The sequence below is a fragment of the Paramisgurnus dabryanus genome, chromosome 10 (assembly GCF_030506205.2).
Source record: "Paramisgurnus dabryanus chromosome 10, PD_genome_1.1, whole genome shotgun sequence".
Lineage (NCBI taxonomy): Eukaryota > Metazoa > Chordata > Actinopteri > Cypriniformes > Cobitidae > Paramisgurnus > Paramisgurnus dabryanus.
This window is the reverse complement of record NC_133346.1, coordinates 22944450-22962001: the sequence shown is the minus strand read 5'-3', so window position 1 is coordinate 22962001 and position 17552 is coordinate 22944450. Positions and strand designations below refer to the sequence as shown.

The window sequence follows — 17552 nt, the reverse complement described above, 5'->3', positions numbered from 1 at the left end:
TAAACAGATGACTTAACAAAAGCATTAGATGGATTTAATATGCTTAAATATTACCAATAAAAATACTGATTGTTGCTGTTCACACTTAAAAGTGAAGTGAAATCTGGCAAAAAAGCAGGCAACACTAATACAGAACAGGTAGATTTTGAATATCCTAGCAAAATGCTAAATCTGTCATCATCATAAACAATAGATGTTGTTTTTGTTTTTCACTGGAGGCCATTGAATCCGGTAAATGAAGTGAGAGGTTTTGGAGGTGTGGTGATACTAATCACTTTGAAACAGAACAGCCTGCCGCTACGCTAAACAACTCGAAATCAAATCTGTCTGGTTAATATTCAACAGTACCAGCTGACCGGCTATGGAAAATACTATTACAGAGTGCAGCCTGAGCCGGAAGACAGCTCCAAAACAACCGGCAATTTATCGTCCTGTAGACAGTTATCTGTAGCATCTCCCTAGTGTGTACTAGCCATGGGCATGTTTCAGTATAATATTCGAATATTTGAGCTCATATAAATACAAATAATTGAATGACATTTAAGGGACTCTGTGGTTATCCCGTAAGAACAACAGACCGATCTAACTAGGAAAATGTCTGAATTTAACATTATTTTACAAATAACGTAAGCCGATTTGATACTTTATTGCTGAATGTGAAAGTTACGAGCATAATGTAACAATTACTCGCAAAGACAGAGCTATTGCTACTGTTTGCTGTGAAACAGCCACCTGCAGTTATCCGGTTCAAATTCCAAAGAGCACCACATGTAATAAATGTTCTCAGTTTTGTTTCATTACCCGTGTCCGTCTCGTTTAGCTCTGTATTTACAAAATAAAGTAGGCTATAAAACATGAAGCTAACAAATATCTCATGATGTGCTAATGTGACGGAGCAATGAGCCGTGACAATAAAATGTAAGCCAGAGGACAAACACAGACAACCTGGCAATAAAACGATAAATAATTAAATAAGCCTGCGATCTGAATTGCCAAAACAATCAGTAATACATATAAATAAATTTTTATGTATATTTTTCATTGAATACTGTAAAAGCCAGTACAGTTGAAGAGAAAAAGCATTAAATGGTTGTGTGCAGACCAAAGCGTTTACGCCAGTGGCCGGCATATGTTTACAATGGTAGCGTGGTGCTTTTAAAAAAAGCCAGCAGCTGGTGGGTTTTGTCCGGCTGAGTGCTGGAACTCTGCGATTTCTCCAAGAGTTAAAATTTTTTTCAACTTTGGGTAATATGCTCAGCTCGTCAATGTCACTTCTCACACAGCCCTCCAAACACAGTGGAGGAGGGGCGGGACAAATATCACAACAACCAACCGGCGCATTGATAAACTAGCTAAAGCTAAGCATAACTTGAAAACATGCAATCCTATATTCACTATAAAACATTAAGATTACATTAATGTCTAATTGAAATGAAACAACATGAGTAAATAATTCATTTTTACATTCGATTCAATTATTCCTGTAAAGAATGCTATGACAAATGCAACTTATAAATGTTATTGAGAAACAGCTGATTCGCTGGAAAGCTCAACTATGTTTCTCGCCTGAAGTTTTGTGTTCTCATAAAGCTTTGTGTACCTAGGATCTAATCTTAGCTGCCCACACAAACAGGAATGAGGAGGCTGACATCATCAAGCACACACTATCCCGAGATAAAATAGACCATATCCCTCTTTAAGCAACATCCTGAACCTGAAAACAGGGAATGTCACATCATGTACCCACTCTGAAAAATATGTGCTAATCTGTAACTAATAAGCCCTTTTCACACAGACATTACGGAAAATACACGGAAAATGCATCCTGTATTTTTCCGGAATCGTTCGATTTGTTGTTTATTCACACTGCCATGATTAGCCGGCATCTGATGGTCCTGGAAAGACACGTGATCCGTTGAAAGTCCCGCCCTCTCTTCTACGCAGCGTTTTAAGTTTGCATATTATTTATTATTTCTCTCTCCAGAAACCACTTGCGTACATTTTTGTTTATGATAAGACTATAAAGGAGCGTGTGAATGCACAGTTCTATGCTGGTGAATGATCTCATCTTCTGAGTGGATATTTGAGGAGCTCCCTGATCTCTGCTTTAATCCAGTTTACAGACATTTCTCATAGTGATTGTCTATATGCATTTAAAACCCGCATTTTGAGGAGCTGAACGATATATCTTGTTGGGATGACGCGCGGATATTTCCGTTTATTATAGCTCAAATGAGCAAGTGACGCGATATTCTTTTATGCTGCTGAATGATCTCCGTTTCAATGCAGTAAGTGACGAGCTAACTTACCCGATATCGGCTTCAGTCCAGTTTGCTGACATTTCTTGTTGTGAATGTTGTAAATCCCTCATTTTAAAGAGTTGAACCAGCTTCATGTTGCCATGACACGCGCGTAGGGCTGAAACGATTCATCGAGTTACTCGATTTACTCGATTCAAAAAATTCCGAGGCAAAAATTCTGCCTCGAAGCCTCGTTAAATTCCTATGACGCGCACTACACGCGCCGAGATCTGATTCACACGGACCGTTGTTCAATGTTCAGGAAGCACATCATAGCACGTGGTACATTTTGAATTTAGTTGGCGCGATGGCGGAGCGAAGATGTCCATAAACGGCAGAGAGAGACTGTCTAAAGTTTGGGATCAATTACATTATCATTACATTCAGCATCTGAACTGAAAACATCCACTGCTGTTTCACCAAGCGTCGATGAAACAAGGTAACATAGCTTTCGCTGATTTTAATCCCATACTGTATTTGTAGCGGTTTGACTAGATATGATGTTTAGCTTTGATGTTTTCGTATTCACGTTCAATTGCTTAAAAAAGAACCCCTTCACAAACACGCATGCACTTTACAGGTGTGTGTACCAAAAAACGGCTCCACAGTGCAATCATTTATGGGCAACTTGTAATCTGACATATTTTGTTCCATTATAATAATCTCTGTTTTATTGGAGTTTAGCATAAGTTATTCTCTCTCACGCGAGTCAGACCGATCGCGCAATGCATCATATGCTTAAACTTTTATGTAGCCATGCAACAATAATTTCAGCATGCATTCACTGTATACAGCGGGACGTGATGTCGTAACGCGTTTTTTTTCGAACGGATTCTTAATCTAAAATGCACCGCAATGCAAGTGATGCAAACCAAATGCAGCGTTCTATTGAAAAGGAATGTATGTTTTTCTGCCGTACCAAAATGCAATGAAGCAACTGAACGTCTGACTGGGGTGTCACTCTTCCTCAAGCACAGCACGCGTGCACACAGAAACACAGGTGCACGTGCGCGCGCACACACACAGGTTGTTACCATAGCAAATAGGCTCACCCCAGAAATGATATATTACATGTTAGTAGCCTAATGGTAAATGCTGCAGGTGTAGAAATGTACATAAACCAGATATTTACTTTTATGTCAGTGCTAGATTACAGCATGAAACCTGTTATGCATATTAATAAATAAAAGTGCTTAATTGTTGGCACTGGCACTTAATTTAATAATAAATAAAATAAATATAATAAATAATAAATTAATAGGCTTATTTTTTGGAGCCAAATACCTCTGTTTTTTTAGAAATAAAAGCCAAATGCTTGAACATCTTACAGCCACGTCATTTTCGTTATGCATTATTTGTTTTGGTTGTTTAAAAACACAAACAAAATTTTTATCCGATTACTCGATTAATCGATCGATTCAGTGCTAGATTAATCGATTACAAAAAGAATCGATAGCTGCAGCCCTACACGCGCGTCTTCACTACGGCACGTGCGTCATTGTTTATGCGTCTGATTTATCATTTCCTGATAACTGCTTCAATCTAGTTTGCAACATTTCTCGTGGTGAATGTTTATATGCATGTTATCTCTTGTTTTAAGGAGCTGAAACATAACTTTTGTTGGTGACATTTTATGTACACACATTTATCTCATTTTCCATCAATAAAATGAAACTTATTTAATTATCAAAACTATTTCAGCCACCCTACTCTCTATGTGGGTGCTGTCATCACTCATTGAAAATTTATATCAACTGTTAACATCTACACATGATGTGTCGAGTGATCTTAAATCTAAGGTTCAGCCAATTACACTAAAACAAGGGATCAAATTAGGCTGGAACAGTATCTGATGATTGGCACACTGATTCTAGCAACCACGTTCCCTTGCATTTGGAAAACGCTGCGTTTGCCAGATCCGGTAGCAGACATTAAGGGTTTTCCTCAGCCTGCTGATTGCATGCGGTTCATATGTCTGCCATCTGCCCGAATCTGCTGTGTCAAGACCAACAGGAGGAGAGCGACGGATGCTATGTTCTACAAAATGGTGGTATGGTCCAAACAAGAAACCACACTAGTGCCAAGATAAGATTTTGGAAATGAGCGAATAACATATTGCTATGCAAGCTGTTTCATCCAAGATTTCAACCTCCCCAGAGATGTCAGGTCACAGTACTTGTTGAATGAAATTATGCTCATTTCTTTAATAAATAGATATAAATGCAAAACGACACTGATATTCACTCTGTCAAACAATTCTGTTTTTTGCTTTCTGTGTATGTAAATGCCAAATATGCTTTTGAGATTTTTTTGGCATCCAATGTGGGCCACGTTTCAGTGTGTTTATAAATCTAATATGTATCTAACATCTGATAATCTGATTTACATCTAAACAGATATTCCCAATTTTTGCCTCAATTCCAGAATTTTCATGACGGTCTCAGGTAAAGTTACCAAATGCATTGGAATTCAAACACGCCATTGGCAAGCAATAAGAACAAGAGATCTTATATAAATTTTTAAATGCATTGCATAACTCGATTTGATTATGCCTAATGAAACTATGAATAATTTACATTCGTAATAAACATAAATGTTAATTTTCCAAGAGATATGATTTTTGGCAGCTGCCAATAATCATAAAATGGCTAAATATTGATAAATTCCATCATATCCATTACTTCTGCATATTAGTATGGCACCACTTTCATTACAGCCTTGTAGACAGATACTGTCATTGATCCAAATTTTAAAAAGAATATATATGGAAATAAAACATAAGAAGTTAACTGAAATGATACTGCATCTTTACGCTTCACTATGTTTCTGCTTCGTAACGTCTCATGTTTCCTTTGCCTCACGCTGATAGCACTCCAGGGACGCTCGCAGCTGCATCCGAGCGCTTGTTTTATTAAGTGCTTACTTGCCGTATCCCAAGAATTGTTAGCTGAATGGATGGACACATTTTGGAATGAGAAAAAAAATTAAAATATCTGAGTTTTCCTAACGTGTTTTGGTTTAGAAAAGTCAAACTGTAGATGTGTTGTTACCCTCTTGCTAAAAATACAAACCTCTTACAAAAAACATTCTTCATGAACGTAATATAAACCTCCAATAATGGATATTTCAATACAGTAGACATTAAACCATGTCATCCCATACTCTCCTAAGAATTTTTATTGATCCGGCAAAGCTGATCGATGGATACGCAAACAAATCAAAAACATATTTAGAGTGAAATCACTTTGAGACTATCACTTTCTCTCAACTGGTGACCGAGTAACAGCGGTTCATAACAGCTGCTATAAATAAAAGACTCGGCTGAAGCTCACATCATTGTTAAAACAGAACCTTGCAGTGTATTTCCACTGTGACGCTCAGTGCCGTGCTGGTAACACTGAAATGCTTTTGCTTTGGGATGTGTTAGTTCATTTAATGTATAGCATGCCTTCGAAAATGATGTTTTCACCCTGATTGCGTTTCCTCGTCTTCTTTCAACTTTATTGCGCTATCTACCAGCTTAAGCTCAAAACGGTTGAACAATTCAGCAAATGTTCAATTCAAGACAGCACTAAATAAAATACACATTTAAAGTAAATGAGACGTGATTTCAGCTCAGTAATCCACCAGTTCCGCAAACGTAGGTCAAAGCCTTGGCTTGTCTACTTTCTACAGCGATTGGCTGTCGCCTGGCATTTGTTGCTTGATATTTGCATAAAGTCGAGAGACCACTTTCAATGCTTACCCCGACAATGCACCAAACGTGACCATATGAATGAACTGAAAATCCTCACTATGCTCACTCCATGCAGCATAAAACGTGGTTGCAATAAAACCTACTGAAGTTAAAATGCATTAGAAATCACAAATCTATTGTTTAGATTACGATGAAGAGTTACATCAGTTATTTTGTTCTGTATTAAATCAGAGAGACTTTCTGTTTCCTCCGTGTCCTCAGATGATCCCTGTTATTCATGTCATTTTTATTTAGTGTTCCCTTTAAACCATAAGCATACTTTAGTCAGCATGTACAGTGCATTCTTACCGACTAAACAATGAGAGAAAATCCATTATTCTTATGCTGCGTCTACACAAACCGCGGTAGAGGCGGCAAACGCGAGTGATTTCAATGTTAATTCAATTTGAAGACGCGTTGACGCGCATCTGGAGGTCCCGCAGCATGGATGAGGCATGTAGCGCAGGGCGGTATGCGAGAATGGTGCTTTTTGTGTTTTTTTTTTGTTTCACGCAAATTTGCGTCTGAAGCCAGAGTTGGAAAATTGGAACTTTGGCGGATTTTCGCGCCGCGTTAAACAATCAGGAGCCTGCTTGCTGCTGTGGCGGCAGCCCCGCCCAGAGTCACTCATTCAGCATTATGGCTTGATATTGTCCGTTAGCAGTAACCCGGAGCTTTACGACACATGTTCTTATTTCTATAGAGACAGGAATAAAAGGACCTCACTTGGAAGAGTGTCAGTGAGGACATTAAGCAACCTGGTAAGTTGTAAATACACATTTACTCTCTCATTCACGGTAACTCTCTTGATAAATGCACAATCAACATCAGCCATCCTGCAAACAAACAACCGCATAGCACTTGCCCCTCCCACAAGAAGCTAATTTTGCTCTGACACCCATCAAATGCTTGCTTTTTCCGCGCGACTACTTCGCTCTACATACGCAAATGCATTCAAACTGTTCAAGCAGCAAACTAGGCGCGGTAGACGCGATTTTGACGCCTGAAACTCGGTTGGTGTAAACGCAGCATTAGGACAGAATTTTGATTTTTGGGACAACATTTTTGCTTCTTCAATTGTAAGTTGCTTTGGATAAAAACATCTGTTAAACCAATAAATGTGAATATTTCAATAAGCAAATTACACTGAGGTTAATTTGCAGTAAAGCAGTTATAGGACATTTTAAGTACAGTATACTTCTTTTAAAATCTCAATGATGCTTACCACCACCAAGACTTTATATTGTAAATGGAGTATTGTGTCCTTATGGCGTCTACATTTGGGTCTCTCCACTGAGTTCAGTCAGCCTTAGGTAATGTAGCTGATGATTCAGATCTAATGCATTGTGATTCAGACACTTACAGAATGACTGTAAACTGGGCCTACTTTTTCTTGCTTGTTATAGACCAGGGCAGTTCATTGTTAATTCAAAACATGGGTAATTCTCTGCATAAAATTGGAGTATTTTTGGTTTTGATGACTATCTAATGACATCTTGTAAAATGTGTTTCTTTGCATTTACATACACAGTTAAAAAGGCTGGGTTTAATGCTGGTTGTAATTTAACCTATGCTAGGTTGTTTCAACCCAAAATGTTGGGTTGTTTTAACCTATTGTCCATATAATATAAAAATTTTCTGTGATAATTTATCCCAACAGCTGGGTTTGTCCCTGTTTGACCCAACGCTGGGTTAAAAATAAACCAGCCATTTTTAGAGTGCACTGTCAAAAGTGGTGGGTCGTATTTAACCCTTGGCTTTCACTTGAGTCATTGTGTCGAGATGTCCGATTTACACCCTTAATCTCTTTAACCCAAAGGAACTTACAAATGTGGGAGAATTTAAAATGGTGCCTTCAATGACAAAAATATTTAATTTAAGAATGTCAAATCTATAATAATCAATCAAATTTTCATTTTGACTTCTAAAATGGCACTGTTGGTGGGAACCGTACAACATGGTGCGGTTTTGAACATAGTGACACAGCTAAATAGGTTAAAGAGGAAATTGCACTTCTAAATTTGTCACAATACAAAAACCCATTTAAATTATACCACAGCATAGGCGCAGCAATATTTTTTAACATACATGTACATCCCTTACCCTTAGTATTGGGGAGAATCAAACTGAGGCAATCTTTCAGTCACTTATTTCTGCTCTAGTTCCTCTTGGGTCCTTTCATCGGTCTCTTGTGTGTTAAAGATTTACTGACTGTACACACACTCCCACAGCAGACCCTGTAACTGGATTACAGTGCTGACCACTTATATTTGCTGTGAAGTATGGCTTTACAGAAAGTTCTTGTGAAACAGTTTAGCATGTATTATGCAAATTACTTACTAAAGACAGCGCTTGCTCAATTATTCAGAATAAATCTGATTTATCAATATATCTGAATGAAAGAAAGAACAAATTTCCATACGTATACAGATCTGTTTAAAAGTCTGTTTTTTACGTTTATGCGAACATATGCACGCAGTCGAAAGCACAGCCTTACAAAGTACAGTTTATTTGAAACGTACGTGTACATTGAGGTTCGACGAAAAGCATTGCGACCAAATTCAATGCATTATACAATCTCCTATATGCGACCTATGCCTGCAAAGTATGCTGTGCATCAAAATCCGGCTGTGTTCGTACAGTATATGTGCGTACTCTTCTGATGATGATGAAAATTGCTTCATGCGCACTGTATGCAGATCCTTGCGTACACTTAAAAAAAATGGACCATAGTTCAGCGTTTAGCATGAAAGGCTTCAATCCACACACAAATAAGAAACTTACGCAGCTATAATTATTAGCAAATAAGACCGACCCAGTGTTTTTAGACATTATGCATGCAAAACAGACCAGTCTTACAACAGGAACCTAGCAAACTTCACCTATTCCTTTTTATACGCTGAAGACCTGAAACCAATGTTAGTACAAACCACAAACTTTCATCAAAGGAAAACATACATGCCCTGCTCGCAATCTTAAATCTGAAACTCTTCTGTGTTTACGGTCTTAAAACAAGATTATACATTAGCGTTTGTTTGCTTGTGTTTTACCACGTTGAAAGCGGTTTGATGATAAGCAGGATTTAAGTGTTATGATAAATCAGCCGTGCACTGGGGAAAAGAGGGGCAGATGTTTGGATAAGTGGGTCACAGAACCAGTCGTATCGGCGGGGAAAAGCTGGCAGCACAGATGTAAGATTTGCCGGACGGACACAAATGTCAAACGTTACACAAACTGACATCGCCCAGCAAGTGCTTCAGACCTCTCTGTGATAAAACATACATTTCAGCATGTCTGCAACCGAGATGGGCTCATTCTTCTTCATGGAGTGAAAGAAACAAGAGAAAGTAGATTCTTACATTCTCTGAATAAAATGTAAATAATGCTTTTGCCTGAGCAAAGCTTGCCAACATGATGCAAGAGTGATGTGGATGATATAAACAGCAGTAATAGTGAATTTGGCTTTAACCACCAAATCAAATCAGGTGTTCTGTGAAGCAAGAAATGGGAAAGATCAATGTTAAAGTCAATCGTGTTTTGATATTTAACAAAAAAACACAGTTCTTCAACATCATTAGTTTTCCATACCAGTCCTGATCAAACCCCATCAGCATCTCTGACACATTTATAAAAACAGATCTGTGCAGACATAAACTCACTTCTCAGTTGACCCCAAAATCCGATGAATACAAATTACACATCAGCGTTTAAAAATAATAGATCTGGCTATTTCTTTCTTCCCTCCCCTGATTTAATAATGATATGTTTTGTGTGGGACTGTGTTTCTAAGCATCTGCCACAACAACATCTGCTTGTGCCGGTACAACTTATACACACACACATACCACACAGACAGGGAAGATTTCTCATTCAAAAACACACTAAGCTCTAGATCAGAGTCTCTGCAGCCTGTATGGTCATACTGAATCTAATGTGTGAACGAAGGCCAAAAACCAAAATAAGTCTGCATACAAGTGGTGACAAACCTTCAAATTTCAGTTCCATTAAATTGTAAATATCATTAAGTAGCTAAATCTCAAACAGGTCAACAGTTTAACTATCTTATTCAGTTTATACTAAAGCTCTTTAAAACTAGCTGCATGGTATTGGCAGCTATAGCACCCAATAATAACATCATGCCAAAATAAACCTGCGCAGCTAGAAATATTATGAACAGCTTATATATTGGGTCTTCGCATAAGCACAACCTGATTTACATTTATACATTTACGCATTTGAGAGACACTTAAGCAAAGCTAATTTCAGTGCAGTGAGGCTACACATTTTATTAGTATGCATGCACGCTGGCAACTGTATCTATGACTCTGCCATTGCTAATGCCATGCTCTAAAGGATGATAAAGCAGAACAGTGGAGGAATGTGGTCACTACCATTGCCCATTACGTCCTACAAGCTTTTAATTACATAACAGAAGGCAGATTGATGCTGTGCGTCGCCTGTCTCTTTCAATGAGGTTGAAAAGAAATTTATTGTCATTATATGAAAATACAATAAATTTTGTTTGGAAGCTGTCAGAAACATCAGCCTCAAAAGAAAAACAAGATTGTGTCACCTGTCTCTCTCAATGAGGTTGTTTTGAAGCATTCCTCATTTTTGTTATCCTAGTAACAAGTATAAACAAATAAGTAAGGGCGCACGCACACTACCCAAACCAAACCGCGCTCGGGCGCGTTCGGACTAGTGTGATCGCTCTGTTCCACGCCCGGGAGCGGATTGGTTAATCGCGCCGCGGCCGGGTTGCAGAGGTGGGCCGGAGCGCGGTTCACTTGGGCTCAGGCGCGGAAGGCTGTGGTGTGAGCGCAATCGCGTGTGAGCGCAATCGCGCCTGAGCGCGATTCAAAAGGTGAAGACGTCAGTTGCGCGACCACTCACCTTCATTTGCCTCCGTAAAAACCTTTTGCTGTGAGCAGCGGGGTTACGTGAATGTCTGAGCTGCACACGTGACAGATCAACAAAGCAATATGATGACATGTGAGAGGGCTGTCTGTAATCGCGCACCAAACGACTCCAAATAAAAAACACAGACTTATCATTAAAGTGGGTTCCAGTGTTAAGAGAGAGCTTTACTTCCTGCTTTTTTCAAAACAATCGCATCTTAATGACGAAAGCGCGCCCGGACTCGAATCGATAAAAAGTGCAGTGTGAGTGCGTGCACCTGGGGGAGTAGGGAGGGGTGACAATCACGCAGGGGCATAGTTTGGTTTGGTTTGAATAATGTGAGTGCGCCCTTAGTATCCTCTCATTCGCTGCATCATAATATTCCAACAACAGTAGGTGAAAAGTACCGGGATGACCTACTACTTCCTGCAAGATGCTGAAGTGTTCATATGATAGGCACTTTACTATCCCGTAAGCCCCCAGGAGAGGAGTTATCCAACAAAGAACAAGAAGGAGAGGTGTTGTTTTTAGGGCTGTCAAAAGATTAATGGCATACAAAATAAAAGTTTGTTTTTGCATAATATATGTGTTTTCACTCGGTGTAATTATTTTGCACACACACACACACACACACACACACACACACACACACACAAATGTAAATTATAAATCAACAATTTTTTTCTTAAATTTATACATTTATGTGTGTGCATATTTACCTAATAATTACAAACAATAAACACACAAATATATTATGCAAACACAAACTTTTATTTTGTATGCAATTAATCACGATTTATCTTTTGATGGCTTAGCGGTTTTATTTAAAAATGTCCAAAAGCGGTAACGTGGCTCTATTCAAATGCAAATACATATATTATACAACTGTCCCTCGTGGGTAAATTATGCTTATTTTACGTCATTCCAGTCGGTCATCTTCATTTGTCTCGCTGGAAGTCGCAAGGCATCCATTGAAATGAGTCACTCTGTCATTGCTTGTTGCTGTCGGTGTGAATGTAGCTTTAAGAGAATAACTGGTCATGATCTCAAACTATCTGAGCAAACACTTCTAAACAGTAATGGCTTGACTGCAATGTAGAGTCGTCTGAAAAAATGCATGCCCCACATAGTTTTAAAAAAGCAAACAGCATTGTTTGTTTTGGATGCAAACACATCAACAAGCTGGTCAGGTGCACAACCTGGACCTTTTTAAGTGAATGTTGTTGACATAAAGGTTGAAGAATAATTGTTTAGGCAGTACAGTTACATGACAGTGGCTTAAAGGTCCTATGAAAATCAACAGTGTGGCTTTGCATATCACAATTTCACAATGTTAGCAGGATTCGCTTTATAAACTATTGTTAATAACAGAATTAGCACCTCTGTGCCAATTGGTGAATTTTGTGCATTGTCAAATCTAAAGCCCCCGTTTCTTGTAACCAACATTTTTGATCAAAAATAGTGTACATAAAGGCTGATTTTCATTTCCATATTACAGATATGACAATGTAAATTCTCATCTGTTCTCCATCTTTTCTCATCAGTGACAGACTTCTTTACATAACAGATCATTTTCAGGATATAAAAACCAGTATATCCAGTCATATCGCAGAACAACACCACAGAGTAAAACTAGGTTTGTCCCTGCAAAGCTTATTTCTGAGAAACACGTATATGCCCACAGAATTAATTATTAGAAAAGGCTGCTTGTAAAAACTTACTCAAAATTCTGGATCAAAAGTTTACCCCACAACATGATCACTCTACGTAGGCATTTATGGAGCAAAGCCAATGTGTAATTCAGAGAGCAATCACATGACACCGAGTGCAAGAACAAAGTCTACAGTACTGTGCTAATGTTGGTGCTGTGAGGGGCTCCATAAGGGCAGAATGTGCAGAAACACTTAGGGAAGATACTCGGTCTTCCTCTACATCCCGATTTTAATGGAAACATTCCAGAGCACTTACACATTTCTCAGTCCCACACAGACGTGCACACAATGGACAGATATAAAAGATCAACCTAAATATTATCTTTTCAGAAGATAATACTATTCCAGTAAAGCCAAGAAAACTGTATTAATCTTGGATTATGCTGCTGCATGTAAAGTGTCTACATTCTAACCTTTAAGATATTCACATTCAGTATTTACCTTTAAATTAAATAAATACTGAAAAGGAGCTTCAGGAAATACTTGGAAATACAGAAAAGAATCAGTGAATCATTTCTTGAATGCCAGTAATATAAATAGAGGTGGATCAGTGAAGAGATTATTTCTTTTTGTTCCGTGTACAGAAGAAGTTGTGTGAAAAGATCACTAGACTGGAATCGAATGTAGGAATGCACCAAATGTTGAGCAACTGAAACTATTCAGCCCAAAACAGAAAAAGACTAAATAAATGAATGCAACAAACATGGCAACAGTGTGGAAGCAATTTTTAGCCGAAAAGTTTCAATTGCCAAACATTCGGTACATCCCTAATCGAACGGCTTTGATGTTTGGTCTGTATCTTAGCCACATACGGCAATGTTTTGCAACAAAGACGTCCACGCTATTACGTTACAGTGGACGTCAATAAAGCCACTGGAGTCTCCTCTCGGGTTCTGCTTTAGAGCGGTTTGTTTCAACCGGGGCTCTCATCTATCATAAGCATCTTGTCAATACTTATACAAGAAAAAGCACTTAGGCTACAAACTGAATAGAACATCAGTGTACTGCTTACTGCGTAGTATACACTACGCAATATGCATGTGAAACAGAATGCATTGTGCAATGATGAACATTTTTATGTACATTATGTACATTATGTAATTATGCAATTGCCAGTTCCACAAGATGAATATTTATTGTAGTTCATTATGAGATGATTCTCCTATGAATTTCACACACTGCACACCTGGAACAGAACTCCTGACTAAGCAGCAAGCAGACAAAATCTCTTTATGAGATCACAAATCATTAAAAACTGTACAAGCAGCCTTTATCTGTTAAATAACTAATAAAGAATTTCTATATAAAAAGACAAGGTCATAATTACAAAAGCTCAAAAACATAACCTTGAGAGAAACCAACAGAATCTTCCCAACAGGTTAAAGTTGGGATCTTTTCCAATCTGTTTGTTGCAGGAAGCAGAAAATAGGGATTAGCCATTGGGGAGATGAGCCTACCAAGTGGCAATAATCTTCCTAAAACCATCTTATCCTATTAGCTCTATTTATCACCTGCTAAAACAATCCGCCAGACCGTATTCTATGGGACAAGCAATGTATTAATGCCCTTTAGGTCTGAAAAATCTCAGAGGACATCTCTTTCTCCTAGACAGAAATTAGATTAAATGGACGTCTCTTGCTTTCGAGATGTTTCTCCTGAGTTATCTCACAAGTGCATGGTTCCAACACACATTCACTTTCCAGTCATTTGTGATTTATGGATCATGTTTAAATCTTTTTATGGGGATTCCACACACTAAGAGCTACGTCTAGCTGAATAAATGACTTTATCATATATGGAAATGTGGAAAAAATGTCATCATTTTAGAAGTTTCAAAAGAGATCTGAACAGTCAACACCATACTCGGAGTCTCCAAACCAGACTTTGCTTTAAAAATGGTTCAAATATACAATATTTGTTATCAAATTCCTCCATGACTTACGCAACCATTAACCATTTTAGCAATGAAGTCATCTACATTTCGACAACAATCCTAAATATTTCAAAACAAACAAAATCACCCAAATATAAAACCAGAACTGTGTCATTATATAGGGAAAAAAATCTCTGAGTAATTACATTCCCCTGGGTGATTTGAGATCGTATTCCATACAATCCTATGACAGACCATCAGGTACACCCATTCATTCTTTTATAATGAGTTTAAATAGGCCCCGAGATGAAAATAAACAAACACAGCAGACTGTGGTGGTATTGCGGAACTTATGACGGATGTACAACAGGAATGCTTTAAAACCTTACACTCTCGAAGCATTTAATACCAGGACCATGCTAATCTGACCTGTTAGTAAAAAAGCAATCGCTGGTTTGCTCATAGCAATTATCAGGTAACATTATAATACCCTGCTTTTACCTACAAAACCTGTTCTGAGCAGGAAGTGATGGTGGAACAAAAGAATGGCACGTTAATGTATCCGCGTTATGTTTCAATGACACACTCGAATGATACAAAGGCAAAGCAAAATGATACACCGACAAAAACACGTTACATTGTACAGGATCTCCCGCGTCCCGACTCGACCACACTGTCCTTTCAATACGAGACCGAAAACAGGATGTGTATAGGGGTTGTACATACACAACACCTGAACGTCAAACCATATGTTTAAAAAGAAAGTGTAAAACGAAACCTTGCTATGTTGTTTCGAAAAGATGTAATAAATCTTTTAAAATGTGATTTTCAAGACAGAGACGTGGAATTGATGTCTTAAGCGAGCATTTAAACACAGTCCAGACTCAAGTCAGTCTTGTCTATGATATTGCACGCGTTACGTTGGTCACAGTACAAAAAAGGCTTATTTATGTTTATGCTGGTACGCAACAAAACGCCCTTGTTGGACAATAAATACGGGATTTGACACGCTATGAGAATAAGGACCCAAACAAACGTCTCCCCCACCATTCTTAGCACGATACGGCTAACAGTAAGACACCATACACCGAGTCGGCTTGAAGGACGAATAAAAATGTCTCGTACTCACCTTAAACTGAACCTTTTCCGATATCCTCCGTTCATTTACGAGACAAAAATCGTTCGGCTAATCCATAAGGGTCAGATCCCGTTTGGAGGCACAAAAACCATTTAAAGCCCAACGAATCTCAGTGCTAGCTCACTCCTGATGCTGGAAACCCCGAATAAGAAAGCTGCTGCTAGCTGAACGAGCTAACGCATTCTTCACTACACCGACCGCTCGACGGAAACTTAGCCACAGCTGCTTGGAAGTTTCCTTGGTGATAGAAATATGTTTCGACGACACGAGAGGTTTACCTAAAAATGTCTTTGTAATATACAATGCGACCTAGAAGGTCGCCGGCGTAGTTAATTTACATTGAGACACGAAGGAGCAGTCACTGAAGTGATGGAGCACTGAAGCAGCAGCAAAGCTTTGGGACGGTCTGCGCTCCAGTTGTGCTAAATGGTGGAACCGTTTGTTTGAATCGGTTCGTTGTAGTGATTCGAATGAACCGCGTTCATTGTAATGAATCGATCAAACAGAATCGTTTAGCGTTTGTGAATCATTTCGAATTTTGTTAAAATCTCTAAAGAGTGAAGTGGGTAGCATGCTGGAATCATTACATATCTTTATAAAATAACACAACTGATAATATATACCACGATAATACTAAATCATGGTATTTTGAAATAGATAATATTATCATTTATAAAAGCAACGTTATTTAATAGAAATAGCCTGTATTTCAAAGCCTGTAAACTTCAATAAAGAAAAGAAACTGGCGAAACGTAACGGTTCGTTGACGGATTCGTTAAAATGAATCGATCTACACAACGTTAGAGTCCTGTTGGTCTTCATCAATAGTCCTGTTGGTCTTCATCAATTCTCACATCACAGGGGTTGAATCACATTCACATTTTCCTTTTGAAAGGTAAGGGTAGGAAGGTCATAAAGTTTGGTTGGCTGCATTTTGTTGGCTTTAAAAAAAACAACAACAACACGAGTTTTAGCCATAATTCTTCATACATTTAGAATTATTTAGAGGTTCTTCATCATGGATTTAACAAAAAAAGATAAGCTAAAACCAGCTCATGTTGGATTTTTCAATACAATCAATCATTTTATCTATTTAAATATCCAGTATGACGCTAAATATTTTTTTTTATCCAAGAACAAACTACTGTTTTACTAGTTTATAAAGACCCACATGTGAAAAATGACAATACACAAGGCAGTTATTTAATTGACAGTTTTTATTTTATATTCACAAAAAGTAGGCTATACTAATTGTTGATAAACATAAATATTAATACAAAGTAGTCATTGATCAAACGCTCACAGTAATATACTTTTTATACAAAGTCAAAAGTTAATGTTTGTCTCCACCAGGTGTTCGCCTACTGTCATTGTCACTTTAAATTTTATTGAGGCGTTTCATTTATATGTGCTTAAGCAGAATAATTGCATCTGTAACACAACGACACAAATTTGTATGCAAAATTATAGACTTTGCCATGGCTTGTTACCACGAATAGTTTGAATTGTTAACCCCGAGGCGTCTAATCCGGAAGTCAGAAATCCGGAAGTGTGTAAAAGGCTCTGCGCACGTCGTCTTGGCAACCAAAGCACAAAACGTTTACGTCACTTGATCGAAACCATAGATCGAAACCAAATCGCAAATGTCTTCCTTTTATGGGAGAATATTTTATTTGGCTTTACTGATTATCCCAAAATAACTTAATGACTTTTACTTAATTTATTTCTACTTTTGACCAAATCTCATACTCATAATTGTAATTGTAAAAATAATAAACCAAATTTTATGATTTAGTTGTCTGAGATAAAGCTGTATATGAGGCTGAAGACCCTAAAGGTGTGAGCTAACAATATTGTTATTTTATACTCTTTCTTTGTTCCTTATGTTTTATTC

General features: G+C 38.0%; 1 protein-coding gene across 2 annotated transcripts in view; it reads right to left on the bottom strand.

Annotated features, from left to right (window-relative positions):
* erbin (erbb2 interacting protein) overlaps positions 1-16080 on the bottom strand; it is a 95706-nt gene extending 79626 nt beyond the window's left edge. For both annotated transcript variants that reach the window (XM_065290254.1, XM_065290255.1), the window contains exon 1: positions 15650-16080. The gene's annotated coding sequence lies outside the window, so the exon portion shown is untranslated. The remainder of the gene's footprint in view (positions 1-15649) is intronic.
* Positions 16081-17552: the final 1472 nt, after the last annotated feature.